Source organism: Sinocyclocheilus grahami, unplaced genomic scaffold, assembly GCF_001515645.1.
Source record: "Sinocyclocheilus grahami isolate Dianchi unplaced genomic scaffold, SAMN03320097.WGS_v1.1 scaffold8.1, whole genome shotgun sequence".
Taxonomy (NCBI): Eukaryota; Metazoa; Chordata; class Actinopteri; order Cypriniformes; family Cyprinidae; genus Sinocyclocheilus; species Sinocyclocheilus grahami.
Window position 1 is genome coordinate 3,119,434 of NW_015505187.1, and position 20,597 is coordinate 3,140,030.

Genomic DNA, 20,597 nt, shown 5'->3' on the forward strand with positions numbered 1-20,597 from the left:
GCTGTTGGGCATGACGTGGAGTAGAGTGCCTAAAACCCTCTTCACGGAGGTTATTGTTTTTATAAAACTTTTTGAATGCACTTGTAGCCCACATGTTAAATCAGAATTCGCAATGCAATCTGATATCTTGAAACAATTTCTTTGGCACAGTTGCACATACAGGTGTATGTTTTTATAATCATTTACAGCGGCTTCAAACACAGCTCAACAAATCATAATCGAGTGCATAACTATCCTTTTATTTATAACGAATGTTTTAGAACTTTGAAAATGAAATTAGGAAGGGATATTTAAGATTCTGCATATATCACTTATCCGCTAATCAAATAAGCAAATTTGTAACAAATGTGATCTCATCACAGGTCCATTTTTTCTCTTTCCTGCATGATTCCCTCGTATTAAAGAAAATAATACAATTGTACAGTAAATAATAATAATTACAATAAAGAAAAAGAAGAAAAGAAAACAAAGTTTTATTTAGGCTATTTATTTATTTATTTTTTGACTATTTTGACTTGGACTAGCCTATTTTGCTTCCATGTTTTAAGAAAACATCCTAAAAACACATTTAAGTGTATATTTTATTACACTTTTATTGTCTGTAGATTTCAATTCAATCAAGGCTATACTACATATTTTAAAAGCCAGTTTTTACAGAATGAGTTGTTTTTTTCTCCCAGAAATCTCCACATCAATAGAACTTGCATAGGCTAACCCAAATTTTACAGTTTTATTCCTATCTATATTTTGAATGTTTTAATTGAGGATGTTTTCCATGTATATAAAGGGGTGGACCGATAAAACAGAGTTGAATCATTATGATAGATTACTGGTGGGCTATCATACAGGCTAAGACAAACATGATAAATAAGCAATTGCCAGTTAAAACTGAATTTAAAAAATCAGAACGATTTACGAATGAACCACGCTGTTGTGTCAATTCCTTTGAACGACTCCAAAACGAGTCGTTTGAATCGGTTCGCGATTCAGTCTGAATCATTCTCACAGCTCACGCGCGCCTTTAATCGTTTTGAGCGGCTTCTTTCAGTAATTAAAACGCTAACGAGCGAATTTAAAAGACATGGGGAAAAAACGAAACAAAGCGCGCTAGACAAAGTGAATATTCACCTAGAATCCATTGAAACCAAACCTGTAAAAGCTTCATAGCATTTGTTGGCGATGGAAGAGGCGTTTATGAAATTCCACCTGCACGTGCAGCTTGTGAACGAGTCGCCTCAGGTAAACAAGTACATTAAAACGTGTAAAATGCCAAAAAGTAGCCTACCTTGACATTACTTGTGCCATGGTATTCTTCGAAGTAAATACTATAGGTATATAGTAATAATTGTTTGTAAATTAATGTGTCATGTTACAGTTTGATACAGTCACAATACAAATGGTACGGTCATAGTAGACTGTACATATATTTCCTTTACTGTACAAGGAAATCATCGCTAGTAATGTGTCATGAATAACGTTATGCTTCAGTGTGTTTTCCTGGTTTTTCAATATTTTCACTAGGCTACTGTAACAGTTAGGGCCCTATTTGAACGATCTAAGCGCATGGTCTAAAGCGCACGGCGCAGGTGCACTCGGGGCGTGTCCGAATCCACTTTTACTTTTGTAAACCACTTACTGTATGCTTTCATTTCTCTTGCATCATCTAGGCTAGTCATTTCATATATCTGTTGTCATATCTGTCAAAAGTGTCCATTAATTGAAATAATTCACAGTGAATTGAAACACACCGAAATGGCCCAATATTTATTATTAATACTTTACATGGACCAACATTTAAAACAATTTGACATACTTGCATAAATTGCATGTTTTTTTTTTATTTTTCAGTCATATATACAGAGTGGGTGTAAAACTGCAAAAAACATGGAATAACAAAACTTGATTGCTCCCATGGTAATCAACAAATTTGTCTGCACTGACAGTTTGCAGGTAACTTTTAAAGGTAATATTCCTCAATGTTGGCCATCACATCCCATTATATCTTAATGTTGGTGCTTTATCACACATACCAGTTAGAAATCAAATATATAACCAGTGAGTCCCACGTACTTGTGAATCCTCCAAACCATCAGCACCCATTACTAAAGCAACCCACGGGAATCTTCACGCAATACCTTGTAGCCTTATTGACTAAAGGCTTAACAGATTCTCTGTATCCATCATGCTCTCCTGCCTGTAAGCCGGTGTCTTAGCGATCGTCTCCCCTCCATGTTTGGCCAATGAGGTGTGCTGGAGAGATGAGCCGAATGGCCTCCCACCCCATACTTATCTGCCAGAGCCTGAGCTCCATTTCCAGCGCACAAAAGAAGCTATTAGAGCCCAGAACCTGCACAGGGTGCAGTGCTGAAAAGGAAGAAGAATTAGCAAGTCTAAGTGTGTGCAGAGAGAGTGAGAAAGAAACGACTGGAGGTCTGGCTCAGGTCACCTTCATAGATTGAAGGGGATGAGAGTCACCTGGGCCCATATGCAACAGAAATCTCAGAGTGAGAGCGCTGACGTGGCATCAGCTTCCTGCTGTCCATAAGATCAGCATTTCAGATTTCTGCATTTACACAAATTTACATGAAAAGTCACTTTTATTTCTCCCAACTCTAGTGGCAAAAAGTTTATTGGTATATTGGAAATCTACCATGTTCATGCAGTGCTTCTGGGCATGTAATGTAACCTCACGTAACCTAAAGGTCACCTTAAACAGTGCTTTTATCACTGGGTAGCAAAACACAGGAAGGTCTAAGAAGATTTGCCATAGTCTGTTCTCCAATCACACATCCTCTTCATTGAAAGAAATCAGCAATCAAGAGAAAATCATGGAGGAATTCATGTCATATAATCATCATTTGAGATAATTGCACCTAGGCCAGTGTAAATGCAGCGGCATGCCTCTTTACATGAACCATCTTCATGACCTGCAAAGTGCTTGAACGGGCCATTATGCTAGTCAAGGTTTCTTGCAGTCATAAATTCGTTTTTTTACTTGACCGTGTTTCACCCTGTCTTCCTACCTTTTGCTGCCTTTAAGACTTTAAATATGTAAATGCATTAGTCATGACTCATACACCTTTTTAAATACAATTTTGTCTCTTCTGTGGGAACCTGGACGTGTCAGACTGAATGACACGCAATTATAGTCAAAATCAGAGGTATCCAACCACCTGAGGCGTATCTGAAAAGCTAAACAGAAATAAACCTTTTTGGTAGCCTCTGTGTTTATTAGCATTTATTTAAAAGTGATTTTATTTATACATTAATTCATTTTACTTTCTTTAATAATTAGCATTGAAATAAGAATAAGAGAGGTAGGAAATATGGCAATTTACAGTAGTGATGAGTTTTCACAAAATGCTAAGTAATTAAGGAAACAGTTATTGAGCTTTCCTGACCTTTCTTACTCATAAATATTACATTAGTGTTTGTTTAGAAGAGTCTTTTTTCTTTTCTTTAAGGGCCACTTATAAAGCTACTCAAAGATTTTGTGGCAAGAACAGTAATTTATTTTTTAACAACCATTTTTTTTTCTGACCCGTAGGATTAAATGTCCATTTTTTGGTGCTCTGCTTTTAAAAATTTACCTTTCGCATTTGAAATGATCAACAGTGCTTTTGTCTGCTCACAGAGGATCAGGGATCTTGTTCAACCACTCATTTCTAAAGCCGGGATCCTTCAGACGATTATGCAGAATGTTAGGTGCTGCACACATCCAGGAACTACTAAAGGTTTGATGACCTTTCCTATGCTTTTCACTTATATTGTTTAGCTTTTCTGGGGTTTATTAAGAATAGTGCCTTTATTGCAATTTCTGCCTCAACATGACTGAACAGACTCAGTAGGTGTCATTTTGTGAATATGGGCAGTCACATGTAGGGCATGTACTGCATTCTAAAATTCGAAACTATTCTTTCACCATCTATCGATGCTGACCAGCTACGACTTCTAGGGCTGCTCAAAATTTGATAGTCCATTTCATTCTGATGTACAGTATGTCATAATCAGTGTTGGGGAAAGTTACTTTTAAAAGTAATGCATTACAATATTGCGTTACTTCCTGGGGAAGTCGTGGCCTAATGGTTAGAGAGTTGGACTCGTAACCCAAAGGTTGTGGTGTGCTCTCTTCCACCTTCAGTACCACGACTGAGGTGCCCTTGAGCAAGGCACCGAACCCCCAACTGCTCCCCGGGCACCGCAGCAATAATGCCTGCCCACTGCTCCGGGTGTGTGTTCACGGTGTGTGTCGACTAACTTTTGACCACAAGGCTGAACACTTTCCAGTTGCACTCCTGTACACTGCTTTGCAATCTGCCTTTGCCGTCAAAAATTTAACAACGTCGTTCGTGCATATAAGGTTAAGGGTGTGGGATGCACATCAGTGATGTGGAGGGAGAATATACCTTTCGCTGGTCTCACTGTCATCCCGTAAGACTTCGTGCAAGTCTGTAAAGATGACCTCATCTTCATTATTCTCTGCTTCATCTTCATCAGCTTGAAACATTCTGAATGCCTTTACAAAGTTCGCGCCATTGTCCGTGACAGTGGCAGTTATCTTACCACAAAGAGCAAATGAGCTGTGAATTTGCTCTATCTCCGCTGCGATGGCATCGTACGTGTGTCTCCCACGAAATCGCCTGCAGGCGATTGCAGCTTTTTGGCGATGCAGACTAGCAGGGTCGATCCAGTGTACAGTAATGCCCAGAAAACTTTTATTCTGAGCAGTCCATAGATCTGCAGTGGTGGAAACATATTCCAGGTCGGCAAAAGTTTTCTTTAGGTCTGTCTCCATTTCCATATATGCATTGTCCAAAAAGTTTGTAAAGGTTTTGCGATCGGGCAGCACGCCCCCCGTCCTTTTGTCTGTCACAGAGATTTTGCTTATGATATTACGAAATGTAGGCTCCTCCACAGTGGACAGTGGCTGCATCTCCTCGACAATAAAAGCAGCAACCAATTTGTTGAGTTCAGTCAAACTAATTGTTTTTCCTGGTGAAGGTGAACTGAAATCAAGCTTTTGTTGTTTAGCTTGAGGCGGGGTGCAGGTATCATTCGGCTCTTTCTCGTCCAACTCTGTTGTGCTGTGCTTTGCAGATGTTTTTTTAAATTTGAAGTTTTTTTTGCAGTTGACAAGAGTTTTTCACCTACACAATCTACACTTAACGACAATCCCCTTCTCCCTTTCTTCGACGAGTTCAAAATAATTAGAATACTTCCATCTCAGAAATGTAAAGCTCTGACCAGCCATCTCCGTTTCTGACTATGTCTGTTCCCGCGCACGCATTGAGTGCGTGATTCTATGTGATTACATTCATTTTAATTAAGTAATTACATTTCTTTTTAAAGCAAATTAGTTAAACTGAAAAAAGTAACTCGCGTTACTTTTTAAAAAAAGTAACTCGAATATTCATGTGTAAATTTATAAAGTAATGTGTTACTTTACTAGTTACTTCAGAAAAGTAATATTACGTAACACACGTTACTTGTAACGCGTTACCCCCCAACACTGGTCATAATACATAAGAAACAGATAACTCCATTATCTTCTCAAGGGATTGTTGTCAAGAGACATATATAATGTAGTCTACAAGATACATTTTCTACAGGCATTTTTCAATAGTAAGTTTGCCTTTTTATGCCTTCAGGTGTGTGTTAACACAATGTCAATGAGGTAAGACATCAGCAATGATCTTAGGCTGATGATACACGGGGAAACTTTTTGAGCAATTTTGCTTGGGCATTTTTCCATTGCGAATGGATATTTCTATCTGGATATTTTAGATCGGTCGTGGGCCCTGTGTCTCACCTTGTTGCCCATTGACAGCAACATTTCCCAAAGTTGCCCAGCAACATTGCTCAAAAAGTTGCCCAGTGTATCATCAGCCTTAGAGAAGCGATTGTTGCTGCCATCAGTAATCTGGCCATTTCCAAAACAATGAAGTCCATCATTCTACAGTGAGGAAGCTTATTCACAAGTGGAAGACATTCAAAACAGACACCAATCCTCCCAGGAGTGGACGTCCCAGTAAATTCACCCCAAGATTAGACTGTGTAATGCTCAGAGAAATGGCAAATAACCCAAGAACTTCACCGCAAACTCTACAGGCCTCAGTTAACATGTTAAATAAAGTTCATTACAGTGCAATTAGAAAAATATGGGACAAGTATGGCATGTTTGGAAGGGATGCCAGAGGAAAGCCTCTAATTTCTAAAAAAAAAAAAAAAAAAAAAAAAAAAAACATGGCAGCATGGCTTAGGTTTGCAAAGTTTCATCTTAACAAACCATAAGACTTCTAGAACAATGTCCTGAACAGATGAGACCAGAGCGGATATGTTTGGCCATAATGCACAGTGCCACATTTGGTGAAAACCTAAAGAGCGTTGGTGCCAATAGCCTCGTGGTTAGTGCGCCGACACACAGCGCAACTGTGCTCACAGCTTCCTGAGTTTGATTCCCGTCTCGAGGTCTTTTGCCTCAAAGAGCCTGAAGAGAATATCAGCAAAACACCTCATACCAAAAGTGGGATTATGATTTTGGGCTTATATAGCCACAGGGCCTGGGAACTTCACAGTCACTGAGTCAACCGTGAACTCCTCTATATGCTATTCAAAGTATTCTAGAGTCAAATGTGAGGCCATCCGTCTTACAGCTAAAGCTTGGCCAAGATTGGGTAATGCAACAGGACAATAATCCCAAGCACACCAGCAAATCTACAACAGAACGGCTGAAAAGAAAAAAAAAAAAAAAAAACATGGCAGCATGGCTTAGGTTTGCAAAGTTTCATCTTAACAAACCATAAGACTTCTAGAACAATGTCCTGAACAGATGAGACCAGAGCGGATATGTTTGGCCATAATGCACAGTGCCACATTTGGTGAAAACCTAAAGAGCGTTGGTGCCAATAGCCTCGTGGTTAGTGCGCCGACACACAGCGCAACTGTGCTCACAGCTTCCTGAGTTTGATTCCCGTCTCGAGGTCTTTTGCTTCAAAGAGCCTGAAGAGAATATCAGCAAAACACCTCATACCAAAAGTGGGATTATGATTTTGGGCTTATATAGCAACAGGGCCTGGGAACTTCACAGTCACTGAGTCAACCGTGAACTCCTCTATATGCTATTCAAAGTATTCTAGAGTCAAATGTGAGGCCATCCGTCTTACAGCTAAAGCTTGGCCAAGATTGGGTAATGCAACAGGACAATAATCCCAAGCACACCAGCAAATCTACAACGGAACGGCTGAAAAGAAAAGAATCAAGGTGTTGCAATAGCCAGTCAAATTCCAGAGCTCATCCTGACTGAAATGCTGTGGCAAGAGCTGTGCATAAACAAATGCCCACAAGCCTCAGTAAACTGGAGCAACGTGGTAAATAAGAGTGGGCCAAAATTCCTCCAGAACAATGTGAGAAACTGATAAAGTCATACAGAAAATTATTACTTCAAGTTATTGCTGCTAAAAGGAGATCTACAGGCAACTGAATCATAGGGTGTCGGTGTCCTAACTTTGTCATACTGTCACGGTCCAGGTGTGTGGAGGCAGGCAGGATGACGAGGACGACAAGGATACAAAATAAGGATATTTAATGTAGCGACAACAAGGCAGAGACAGGCACACACTCGGGGTAACATTCACAATAACCGACAAACTAGAACACGAACAGATATAGGGCAGTTAACGAGGGACCGACAGATGAGCACAATGAGGTGATTAACTAATAATTAGATGGGCTAAACCAACACAAGGGGAAGAAACCACAACAAACAGTCCACAGGGGTGTTACATTACTCCCCCCTCCCGGAAGGTGCGTCCTCGCACCATAGAAACAGAGGGAGGGGCGGAGGGGGACAAGGTAGTGGGTGTGAGATGGTGACGGGGAAGGCAAAGGGCTGGCAGGCAGAGCAGACAGGTGGAGGTTTCGGCGGAGGACAGACTTCCAGGAGGAGGACGGTTAACAGGGAGTCCAGGGAGGTGACGATGGAGGCAGGAGCCAGGGAGACGACAGGAGGGAACCGGAGCAGGAGGAGCCAGGTGGGACCTTGGCCACAGCTATAATAGCGGCCCACGGTGGAGGAGGAGCCCGAGGCGGAGACGGAGAGCCAACACGGACCGAGGCAGAGTCCGGGCCTCGGAGGCTGGAGGCAGAGGCAAGGGAGATGCCGACCATGGTGATGCCGGAGGAGGCCGGAGCGGGTGGGAGGGCGGGAATTTTTGAGGAGCGGGCACTGGAGAGAGCTCTTGGGCTGGAGCCCTTCCTGGGCAGAACTGGGGATCAGGAGCCCCTCCTGGGCTGGACTGGGGATCAGGAGCCCCTCCTGGGCTGGACTGGGGATCAGGAGCCCCTCCTGGGCTGGACTGGGGATCAGGAGCCCCTCCTGGGCTGGACTGGGGATCAGGAGCCCCTCCTGGGCTGGACTGGGGATCAGGAGCCCCTCCTGGGCTGGACTGGGGATCAGGAGCCCCTCCTGGGCTGGACTGGGGATCAGGAGCCCCTCCTGGGCTGGACTGGGGATCAGGAGCCCCTCCTGGGCTGGACTGGGGATCAGGAGCCCCTCCTGGGCTGGACTAGGGATCAGGAGCCCTTCCTGGGCTGGACTGGGGATCCCGAAGCCTCTCCTCCTCGTTTTGGCACTGACCGCCCTCCATATTCTGCTCACCCTCAGCCATGATGCAGGGGGAGGAGCTCTTCTCCGCGCTCAAACCATCCACGGCTTGCTCCCTCGTGGTGGGCACTGTCGCCGGCTCTCGCACCTGGTTTGACGTGTTGGGCTCAACCTCTGCGGCGATCCTCTTCTTAGCCGCTGGGCTTCGCTCCGGCTCCGGATCGCGGCGGGAAATGGCTCTCCGTCATCGGTGGGCTCAGGCTTATGCTCCGTACCGTGAGGAGATGGTGCTCTCTCGAGGACCTTCCCTGGGCAACTGCGCTCGTGTGGTGGCGTTAAGTCCAACCCGGTAGAACGTGCAGAGGCAGTTGTCCGGGTAGTGCGTGAGGTAGGCCAGGGACAGAAAGTTGTTGGTGTGGTCCTCAAGAGAGTGTTCCTTCTGCTCCAGCTGGAGGATTTGGAATCCATCAAAAAACTAAATAAAAACTGGAAAAAACAAACGAGGGGAAAGACGCCGCTATACTCTACTTTAGTGGTCGCTTATTCTGTCACGGTCCAGGTGTGTGGAGGCAGGCAGGATGACGAGGACGACAAGGATACAAAATAAGGATCTTTAATGTAGCAACAACAAGGCAGAGACAGGCACACACTCAGGGTAACATTCACAATAACTGACAAACTAGAACACAAGAGACAGGAACAGATATAGGGCAGTTAACGAGGGACCGACAGGTGAGCACAATGAGGTGATTAACTAATAATTAGACGGGCTAAACCAACACAAGGGGAAGAAACCACAACAAACAGTCCACAGGGGTGTTACACATACATGGCTTTTCCATTTTGGCTTTGTTTTTTAAATAAATAATGGCACAGTGTGATATGTCATGTGTTGTTGTTCATCTAAAGTTTTATTTTCCCAATTTTAATTTGCTGAGGACCAGACATTTTTTATGTCCTGATACAGAAAACCATGGAATTCAATAGCTTTTTCACATGACTGTATGTAAAATATTACTGTTTTAACTTTCACATGTATAGCCTTTACTGGTAAATAATCATTAAGAGATTATGTGTGGACAGTTTTCAAACCTTTTGAAAAATACTGGTAAATAATTTTTTGGTTGTAACATTATCAGTAATATACCAGTGTCATACTGTGTGTGAACAAAGAACAGGATTATTGGTACACTCTAAAAAATGCTGGGTTATTTTTTTTAACCCGAATGCTGGGATCAGCCTGTAGGGTCATTTTATTGGGTTGTTTTTAATATTTTTACCCAGGTGCTGGGTTATTATTATTTTTTTACCTAAATGCTGGGTTCAGCTTGTTGGGTCATTTTATTGGGTTATTTTTTTTATATGTTTGCCCAGGTGCAGGGTCATTTTAACGCTGGGTTAATTTTTTCTACCTAACCGCTGGGTTGAGCTTGTCTCCGGTGAAGCTTCTCAATAACGCAGCTGCTGAGAGCACGGGCTTTTTAAGTCCACAGGAGAGAGCAGTTCTCAGCACCGCCGCCACCGATTTGGTGCACTCTTTCCGGGAAATAAAGGTTTGTATACATTATATTTCATTTATAAAATCTTTAATGTGGTGTAAATTATATTATTTTACACAACGCAACATAAGGACGAAATGTCAGCTACGTCAGCAGCGGTCGTTTCGCGCTGGAAACGCCTTTGCCTTGCATAACAACATAAATTGATTTTATTTGTTATAATACTGAGTGTAAGTTAATTTGATGTTAAAATATGTTCTCTAATTTCAGTACTGTTTGTTTTTGGGTAGACTTTGGAGTCAGTCACACCATCTCTCAGCTACGAGTGAAACATGAGGCCGCTGTCTAAAGTTCGCAGTTTTCCCGATGAACAGCAGCCCTTCACCGGCTCAGATTTCGGCGACACACCGGCACGAGAATTAGCACTATTTTGCTAAAAAGCCATTACAGAGAACGGTTGAATATACTTAAATTAAAATGCTACTTTTAAATGTGCCTTTTTTATTTTTAAAGTGCTTGTTAAACTAGTTTAAATGTATGTAATATTGTAAACTATGCTGTATTCACCCAAATAAATTCAATTTGTCTTATATTTTGTCCATGGGTGTTCTTGCTTAATAATAAATGTTCATCTTTTGATTATTGCTGTTGCCTATAGTAATTCTGTGTGTGCTTTTTAATTTCCAGCCCATTTTAAGCCAGCAGTATAATAATTTTTAAACAATAGATGATAAATTAAACAACCCAGCATGGTGGGTAAAAACATTTAACCCAACCAGCTGGATCATCATAACCCTGCATGTGTTCCGTCCAATATTTACCCAGCGCTGGGTTGCCAAATAACCGAAGTTGGGTTGTTTTTAACCCAGTATTTTTTAGAGTGTATGAGCATGTACGAGGACAGAACGCGGTGATGTATGAAGTCTGCTTTGGACCAATCATAAAACTCTGTCAGAGCTGTTTACAGTAATCTCCACTGCTTTTATTTGTTTTTCTATGTAAACGTGCTAAATGGACAGTTGCGCCACATCCTGTGATTGATACCCTGCCTTCTTTTCCATTAATCATCACTGCGGCTCTGCAGTTTCAATTGCACGCTATATTAACTGAAGTACTATAGTAACTATTATGAAAAAAATATCACAAGAGTTTACGAGTTTGTTGGTATAGTACACTTTAGATTAGGGAACACATTAACTATTAACGAAGGCCCTGTTTACACTAATGCTTTTTCACTCTAAAATGGCATTTTAAAATGAAAATGATCCTTGTCTACACTGGCGTTTTCACTGCGTTTCAGAAACATGACCATTCATGCAGGTACAACCATAGATATGTATAGGTAGATGTCCTAATATTTAGATGGAGGATGCGTCTACTTGCTTGGTGCGGTCGAATAGGAAATCTATCAATACATATCTATGGGTACAACAATGAGCATGATGCTATTGTTTACACGGTCATCAAGGATACGCAGAGTGAATGTGGGCAGCCACACCATCGTTTTCAAAAGTCTCCGTTTTGGTCCGTTTACACTGAAACGCAAACCCGGAGTTTTCAAACTAAAACAGGGCCTGCAGCATTTTCAAAAGGCTCTGTTTTCAAGGGTCAAAAATGCCGGAGTAGTGTAAAAGACAGGCATAACCGTAGCAAAAGTTATGCATTTTAAAATGAAACGCACTAGTGTAAACGTAGCCTAAGAGTTTTCACTCAGTAAACTCCTGATTTGCTGCCTATTGATAGTAAGTAAGGTAGTTTTTAGTAGTTATGTTTAGGTATTGGGTAGGGTTAAGGGATCTAGAATGGGGTGCAGATTAAGACATTAATATGTGCTTTATAAATACTAATAAACAGCCAAAATGCTAGTAATATGCATGGTAAGCAATTAGTGAATAGTGTTCCCTAATACTGATGTGTGAATGGTATCTCATCGGAAAAAAGATGAAATGCCATTGCTTGTATGAGCCGCACATTTGTGTATTTAATTTAAATATTTTTTTATTGGTTTTATGTTGAAGAGTCTAACATTGGCATTGTTTTCTTGAGTGTTTAGAGTAGTAGTTATTCAAAATGATAGATTTCAGTTTTGACTTCAAAACACATGCACATAGTCATACCAAAATCTGGGTAATAGGCAAAAATCTTCCTCTTTTGTTCAGTTTGTAATGATAAAATTAAGAAAACTGTCAAAGCATTTATATGGTGTTAGGTTGCCAGTGTAAGATTGTATATGTAAATGCATGCACCGATATGCAGAGCCCTGAATTATATTTTCACTGTGAGCCCTAGACGCATTTTTTGCAGCCACATTGGGTGACATTAGGAATTAATTAGGAAGACACTCACACATCAACAATTGTGTAAGCTGAATAATAGAGGTCGACCGATTGATCGGTTTTGCCGATTAATCGGCTCCGATAATAAACTATGAACTAAGTTTAATGATATAATATACAATATTATCATTATTATTAATATTTTTATTCATTTACAAAGGTTCAGTGTATCAGGTATGGTTCAGTGCTGTTTTTTAGTAGTAAAGCACTATTTTAGTTTTCATTACGTATCCATTAAAAAAAAAACTATCGGTTGATTAGTTGGTATCTGCCAGTGTGGTCCAAACTAGATAGCTATTGGTATCGGTTGTTCTCTACTGAATAACCAGTGTTAGTACGGGAGAACAGTATTTTACCATGAGAGTTACAATTAGCATCACACAATCATCTTATACCAACACTTCTGTAAAGTGCACAGTAATTACATTTGATTATCACTTAACACAAAGCAGTAACATTTAAGATAAACCACTGCATCATCTGGACATCTTGGAGCTTTAATTTGAACAATCACACCAGCTTCACAATCAGATTCAAACGCAGTGAACGTGTCTATTTGAGTCAACAGATCGATGAGGTAATAGATGACTGTGACCTAAGACGAGGCTCTGCATCCCTTAAAGAGTTCAGCAGAGGCGTTTGTTTATCTTTGTGAATGATTTAGACACATGCAGAATATCAATTCATAACGCTTAAGTGTTTAAGGAAACTAGATCTTATCTAGAGCCTTATAAGTGCTATCAGACCGGCTCACGGGGTGGTCGTTTTTTCCGATTGATCCCTGCAAATAGTGGGAACAAAAATAAACACACTTAGTGGCAAAAATAATGTTGAGACCTCTTCCAATAGCCCAGGTAATCAAATGCACAGAATTGGTCCCATTCTGTGAGTGACATGTGTTGAGGTGACTCATCCATGTGTGAGAAAAAAAATATGCTGGCAAAAAAAAACATGGAGTCAAACTAATTTGCCATGTGGGCTATATAAATTGGTGTTTCTCAACTGGTGGTTGGTGTTCCAGGGTTATAAACAGGAAGCAAAATGCAACCAGTAAAATGCAAATAACCATAAAAACAATCACGGTTACAATACCATAAGAAAATGTACTTACCTTTCATCTTCTCTTTCAGAAAGAAGGTAAAATGCTTCCCATTTAAGATATTGTTAATATCAGCGGTTAACCAATCAGACTCTATTACATTGTGTTACAAATTAATCTGTCAATGCCAGATGTCAGATGTCAATATGGACAGGTTATGTGACACTCCATAAACAAAACATGAACAAAAATATAACTCAGATTATGGTAAATACAGATTCATTTGCAATGACGATAAACACTCGATTATGGGCCAGTTTTACTAAACAGGGCAAATTAGCGTGAGAGCGCAATTCCAAAACAGCGCGGATGGGAGGGGAAATTTCTGCGGGTGATTTACTAACAATGTGCAAATTAAAGAACACAGACGCAACATCTCGTTTACATATTGACCAACGCAATATACCAAGCGCAGCGCAAATTAGCGTATTCGCAAGTAAAGAATAAAGAAATTAAGAAGCCACAGTACGTTGAAAAGAACCAGAGGCCAAAAAAATGAAGGTTTGCTAGAAGTTTTGATAGACCTGGTTTTGCATCACTCATAGTTGAGGGTTCCAAGTCGTCTTTTATTTCCTGAAGCAAATTAAAAATAACATGGCTTGGCAAACGATATGTTTGGATAATGTGTTCTTCTGGCATTCCAAATAAATTAATATATGTGGAAAAAATCCTCTCCCTTCTACCATGCGCTCTCTGTTTTCTATGGTACAACAATAATTGCAGCCATTTCAAGCACGAAATAGTTTAAGACATGATTTTTGGGTGTTTAATAATGTCGCAAATGCCAGTAATTTGACGAGCGCAAACGTTAGTAAAACACGTTGCGTGATTCATTTAAATACTCTCCTCCCATAAATTTTGCGTCTGAAAGGGAAACTTCTACAAATGCATATTCAATAAGGACAAAAATAACTGTGTCCACACCTTTTCAGCACTAATTCGTCACTGTGCATCTTTAGTAAAACCTGAGAGTACAATTTTAATGCCAAATGACAGTTTGCACTGGCGCAAACTGTTAGTAAAACGGACACTAAATATGTTTTGTGCTGTGAATCTTTGGCTGCCAGCAGCATGAAACCATCAAAATTCATGAAACGTTTAGAAACCGAAATTATCAATGCATTTCTGGACCTCATCAGCATGTTGTTGGACCTCTGCAGTACATGATGATTATTTGACTTTGACATTTTTTTTTACTCTGTATGATTAATATTTTTAGCATTGTGTTGGGTACGATGTCTGATAGCATCCTGATGCAAAACTATTTCAAATTCACTAGAAGCTTTCACAGGTACAGGTTAAATGTAACAGCATGTTTCCATTTAGATTTTTGGAATTGCCGAGATGCCACTGTGAAGTGCTTATTGGACACAAAACCAGAAACACTTGTATCCAAAACAGCGCGGATGGGAGGGGAAATTTCTGCGGGTGATTTACTAACAATGTGCAAATTAAAGAACACAAACGCAACATCTCGTTTACATATTGACCAACGCAATATACCAAGCGCAGCGCAAATTAGCGTATTCGCAAGTAAAGAATAAAGAAATTAAGAAGCCACAGTACGTTGAAAAGAACCAGAGGCCAAAAAAATGAAGGTTTGCTAGAAGTTTTGATAGACCTGGTTTTGCATCACTCATAGTTGAGGGTTCCAAGTCGTCTTTTATTTCCTGAAGCAAATTAAAAATAACATGGCTTGGCAAACGATATGTTTGGATAATGTGTTCTTCTGGCATTCCAAATAAATTAATATATGTGGAAAAAATCCTCTCCCTTCTACCATGCGCTCTCTGTTTTCTATGGTACAACAATAATTGCAGCCATTTCAAGCACGAAATAGTTTAAGACATGATTTTTGGGTGTTTAATAATGTCGCAAATGCCAGTAATTTGACGAGCGCAAACGTTAGTAAAACACGTTGCGTGATTCATTGTTGCCATCTTGCCGAACTCATCTACTCACTAGTTTGTTTTATAGCTTTCTCCTTATTGTCATGTGATTAGTAGATAGTAGGGATAGTAAGATTCACCGATTCGCATCAGTATAAAAGTTAACGATGTAACGCATAGATTTAAGAAAGTGTGCATCTGATACAAGTTGGCATTTGTATTGCGATGTGTTGTTTCTAACATATTTGCATCTGTAAAAACATATTTATATGTAATTTTTAGCAGATACGCTATACTTTTATTATTTAGAGGCTTGTTCTGATTGTCACATAGAATATAGATTAACATGTCTGTCTGTAGCAAAGGAATAAAAGCAGACTATCTGTACCATACTGTATTACATAGCATCATTTTTTCCCCCCATTGCATTGTATTGCATTGAATCACATTGTGTTGAATCGAATCAAATTGGGATCACACTACCTCCCATAAATTTTGCGTCTGAAAGGGAAACTTCTACAAATGCATATTCAATAAGGACAAAAATAACTGTGTCCACACCTTTTCAGCACTAATTCGTCACTGTGCATCTTTAGTAAAACCTGAGAGTACAATTTTAATGCCAAATGACAGTTTGCACTGGCGCAAACTGTTAGTAAAACGGACACTAAATATGTTTTGTGCTGTGAATCTTTGGCTGCCAGCAGCATGAAACCATCAAAATTCATGAAACGTTTAGAAACCGAAATTATCAATGCATTTCTGGACCTCATCAGCATGTTGTTGGACCTCTGCAGTACATGATGATTATTTGACTTTGACATTTTTTTTTACTCTGTATGATTAATATTTTTAGCATTGTGTTGGGTACGATGTCTGATAGCATCCTGATGCAAAACTATTTCAAATTCACTAGAAGCTTTCACAGGTACAGGTTAAATGTAACAGCATGTTTCCATTTAGATTTTTGGAATTGCCGAGATGCCACTGTGAAGTGCTTATTGGACACAAAACCAGAAACACTTGTAGAATCGAGAAATCAAAGAATCAAAAAATTGAACTCGAGGCTGTCTTGTGTTTGCTAATGCGTTTCGGCACATGGGCTTTTATCAGAGCTAAAAGAGTAAAAAGGCTCATTTAGAGAGTGCTGCAGGAATGAGCCCAAAAACCTGGAAATGTCTTTGCATCTTCTGGTGCCATCATCTTGATGTGAGTTTTTTCTTATTATGGGTTTTTAGTTAAATGCCTGGAATAAGGTCTGTGGTTAACACAGGCTCAAGTTATTTTCATGTTTTATTCTAAAACATAAAAAAAATACAAATAAATTAGTTATACTTCACTCCTGATTTTGAAAATGTTACATAAACATTAAAAAAATGTTTTTACTCTCTATGTCTTGAAAAATGTAGTTGCTAACAAAGTGGCTAAATGAGGCTACATAGGTTGTTGCCATCTTGCCGAACTCATCTACTCACTAGTTTGTTTTATAGCTTTCTCCTTATTGTCATGTGATTAGTAGATAGTAGGGATAGTAAGATTCACCGATTCGCATCAGTATAAAAGTTAACGATGTAACGCATAGATTTAAGAAAGTGTGCATCTGATACAAGTTGGCATTTGTATTGCGATGTGTTGTTTCTAACATATTTGCATCTGTAAAAACATATTTATATGTAATTTTTAGCAGATACGCTATACTTTTATTATTTAGAGGCTTGTTCTGATTGTCACATAGAATATAGATTAACATGTCTGTCTGTAGCAAAGGAATAAAAGCAGACTATCTGTACCATACTGTATTACATAGCATCATTTTTTCCCCCCATTGCATTGTATTGCATTGAATCACATTGTGTTGAATCGAATCAAATTGGGATCACACTACATCGTAATAGGGGTTAATTGTATCGCATCGCATCGCATCGCATCGCATCGGTAGCTGCTTACATGCATATGTATCTTTAATGTATCGTATTGTTGGCTATGCATCGGCCTCAGTTATGGAGATGCACATCCTTAGTAGATAGTATACCATCTGATTTATTCCAGCTTTCTTATTTGTTGACAGATAAAAGAAACACATTTTTTTGGAAAAATTTTATGTTTCTTTGATTTCTCAATTTAAGTGTTTTGTTCAAGTGCTTGTTTTTTTTTTTCAATGAGTACTTTGTTTCCTTTTGTATTTTTTCCATAATCACTTGTTTTGTGAAGTTGCATCAGAATAACTTTACAGTACCAGATGCCGCTGCAGCAATTTGCCAGTTTAAGAAGTTGTCAGAAAAAAGGTCTATATAAATGATAAGAGTGAACAAAGCTGTAAGATTAACTGTTGGAGCATATACAAGGCTAGTAAGCTCAGACGTCTGCTGTCAAAGAGTTCTAGTCAATCACTTCACAAGTTCTGAAGGAGCTGACACGATTACTCACAGGCTTACGTGCCGTTTAATAGTAAGTCTGTGAAGTTAAGTAAAATCATGATTATCTACAGTATGTCGCAGACAGAAATGTCATCAAATTGAACACAGATGCTAAAATGAAAGAGTTTCTCCAATCGTTAGAATTAGTCGTCAGATTACTGGAACAGTTATTATATTTCCAGCGCAGTTGTACAAAGATCAGTGACATCACAGGGTTTTCCAGACAAAATCTGTGTCCGAAACTGCTCCCTATCCACTATATAGTGCACTATATCGGGTGTCAGCCATTTTATAGTGCTGTCCGAATTACTCAAGTTATTTTCATGTTTTATTCTAAAACATAAAAAAAATACAAATAAATTAGTTATACTTCACTCCTGATTTTGAAAATGTTACATAAACATTAAAAAAATGTTTTTACTCTCTATGTCTTGAAAAATGTAGTTGCTAACAAAGTGGCTAAATGAGGCTACATAGGTTGTTGCCATCTTGCCGAACTCATCTACTCACTAGTTTGTTTTATAGCTTTCTCCTTATTGTCATGTGATTAGTAGATAGTAGGGATAGTAAGATTCACCGATTCGCATCAGTATAAAAGTTAACGATGTAACGCATAGATTTAAGAAAGTGTGCATCTGATACAAGTTGGCATTTGTATTGCGATGTGTTGTTTCTAACATATTTGCATCTGTAAAAACAGATTTATATGTAATTTTTAGCAGATACGCTATACTTTTATTATTTAGAGGCTTGTTCTGATTGTCACATAGAATATAGATTAACATGTCTGTCTGTACATTCGTCCACTACTTTTTACCCACAATGCATTCTGATTTCGAGTGTACAACCGATGTACACTCGCTGAAGCACTATTTCCCACAATCCAATGTGGAGAACCAACAAGCTGGAAGCGAAAGCGGGAGCGAGCGAGTTTGAATGAGAGATGCCATTTACATCTTTATTATTTCTGCTTTAACGTTTATTTCATACATTATTTATATTATAATATGTTATGTAGGCAATAACTCAGTTTAATATTTTACTAATTTACTGAGGTGGCATCGTTGTTAACTTACAAAAATAATGATAATTTGATGGATAAATGTTCGTTAATGTTCGTTAATCACAGTAGGTAGCCTATTCATTCTGATGTAAAATTAACGTTCGCCTGAGGGCGCTCTACAACCATTATCTTATTTGAGCTCAAAACTCTGCTCGGGAGAGTGTCAAGATACTAAAATAATAAATACATGAAATTATGAACGTGTTAATGTGTGTTTATGTTCTCAGTATTTTAATAGTATTTCATGATTATGAACATAAATGCATTAGAAAACAAATTAATAATATACCATCGAAGAAACCACAAAGCTGACACGGAGGTATTTATAATTACAATATAAAGTCATTTTGAGTGTTATTGCTATTAATATTATTTTCTAAAATAAGGTACATGTAATATAAAAGTACATATGTGATGATGTTTTTGCAACAGCTCCAAGTCTCACGCGCAGTGTATACGTCACCGTCCAAATCTGTTCACTTATTTCATTCACTCCTTTCTGATATAGTGCACTCAACTGCCATGAACTATATAGGGATTAGTGAACGAGTGAACACAGCTAAAGAGTCTGAAATCTATTGCATGTGTGATTGCAGATGTGGTGAATTGACAATTGTTGGGTTTCATGTGAGAAAATCAAGCTGCTGGTTCATACAAGATGCATGAACATGGTTCTTTTGCCTCTTGATTTTGATTGGCTGGACTTTGTGATCAGCTGCATGTTAACCATGAGGGTTACACTGTGACAGGGAGGCCGGATGGGGGAAATAGTCCAGACCCTCCCCCAAAGGTTAATTTCCATGAAGATTCATAAAAGTGTTTCTCTTTTGCTCGTCTTTTCTTTCCTTGTGTTGTTCAGCCAGCCCTGGCCTTGTCACCAGGCTCTGACAGGCAGGCAAACTGATGGACACCCACGCGCTCTCTGCAATCTAACTTAGCCCGCAGAACGAATCAGCCACATTGAAGTCACAGTACAAGGGTCTCTCCTCGATTGCTTCACTCGCTCTTTCTCATAATTTTTTCCTATTTATCTCTTTCCCTTAAAGGAATTTAAAATATATTTTTTTTTTGAAAATATTGTCAACATATTATCCCAAATTAGTTTTGTTTCCAAGTAAGAAAGAACACAATTTAAATTTGAAATGACAACAAGGTGAGTAAATGATGACAGAGTCTTCATTTTTAGATAAATTATTCCTTTAAAATGCAGATTCTTCCATCCCACTCTCTTGTCTCTCTCTCTTACCCATTCAGTGGCAAAGATGACAGGGTAGCGGCTGGGTGTCACGCCATCCATCAGGCACTGACAGGCGTGTGGCCAAGCCTCTGCTGAGGAACGCCAGTGATCTCTAAACCGCCGAATGAGAGACGCATGTGGGCCCCGGGGGTGAGGAGGGGCCTCCCAGCATGACTCACTCTTATGCAGACCGGGAGAAGTGTATCATTATATTCTCGTTGGCCAATTACTGATTTGACACATTACGGAGGTGTTAGCCTGGTTATATGATAAACTTAAAGTCCCGCTTGTGGTATTACTTACATAAAACTTTCTACAATCCTGGAAGTTAGTTTGACAGTTAGTTTGTCTGTGTTGGAGTTGTGTGCTCTTCTCTTTATTAGATCCTTTTTCCTCCCACAGTGGATCTCATTCACTAACCGAGAGTGCAGATATTTGTGCCCAAACTTTACTCA

The 20,597-nt window shown here is 39.4% G+C and overlaps 1 long non-coding RNA gene across 1 annotated transcript; it reads left to right on the forward strand.

Moving 5' to 3' along the window:
* Positions 1-1,092: 1,092 nt before the first annotated feature.
* Positions 1,093-20,307, forward strand: LOC107591346 (uncharacterized). The gene is made up of 3 exons (XR_001609868.1): positions 1,093-1,239; positions 3,635-3,734; positions 20,160-20,307. It is a non-coding gene; the product is annotated as an uncharacterized lncRNA (long non-coding RNA).
* The last annotated feature ends 290 nt before the right edge of the window (positions 20,308-20,597 follow it).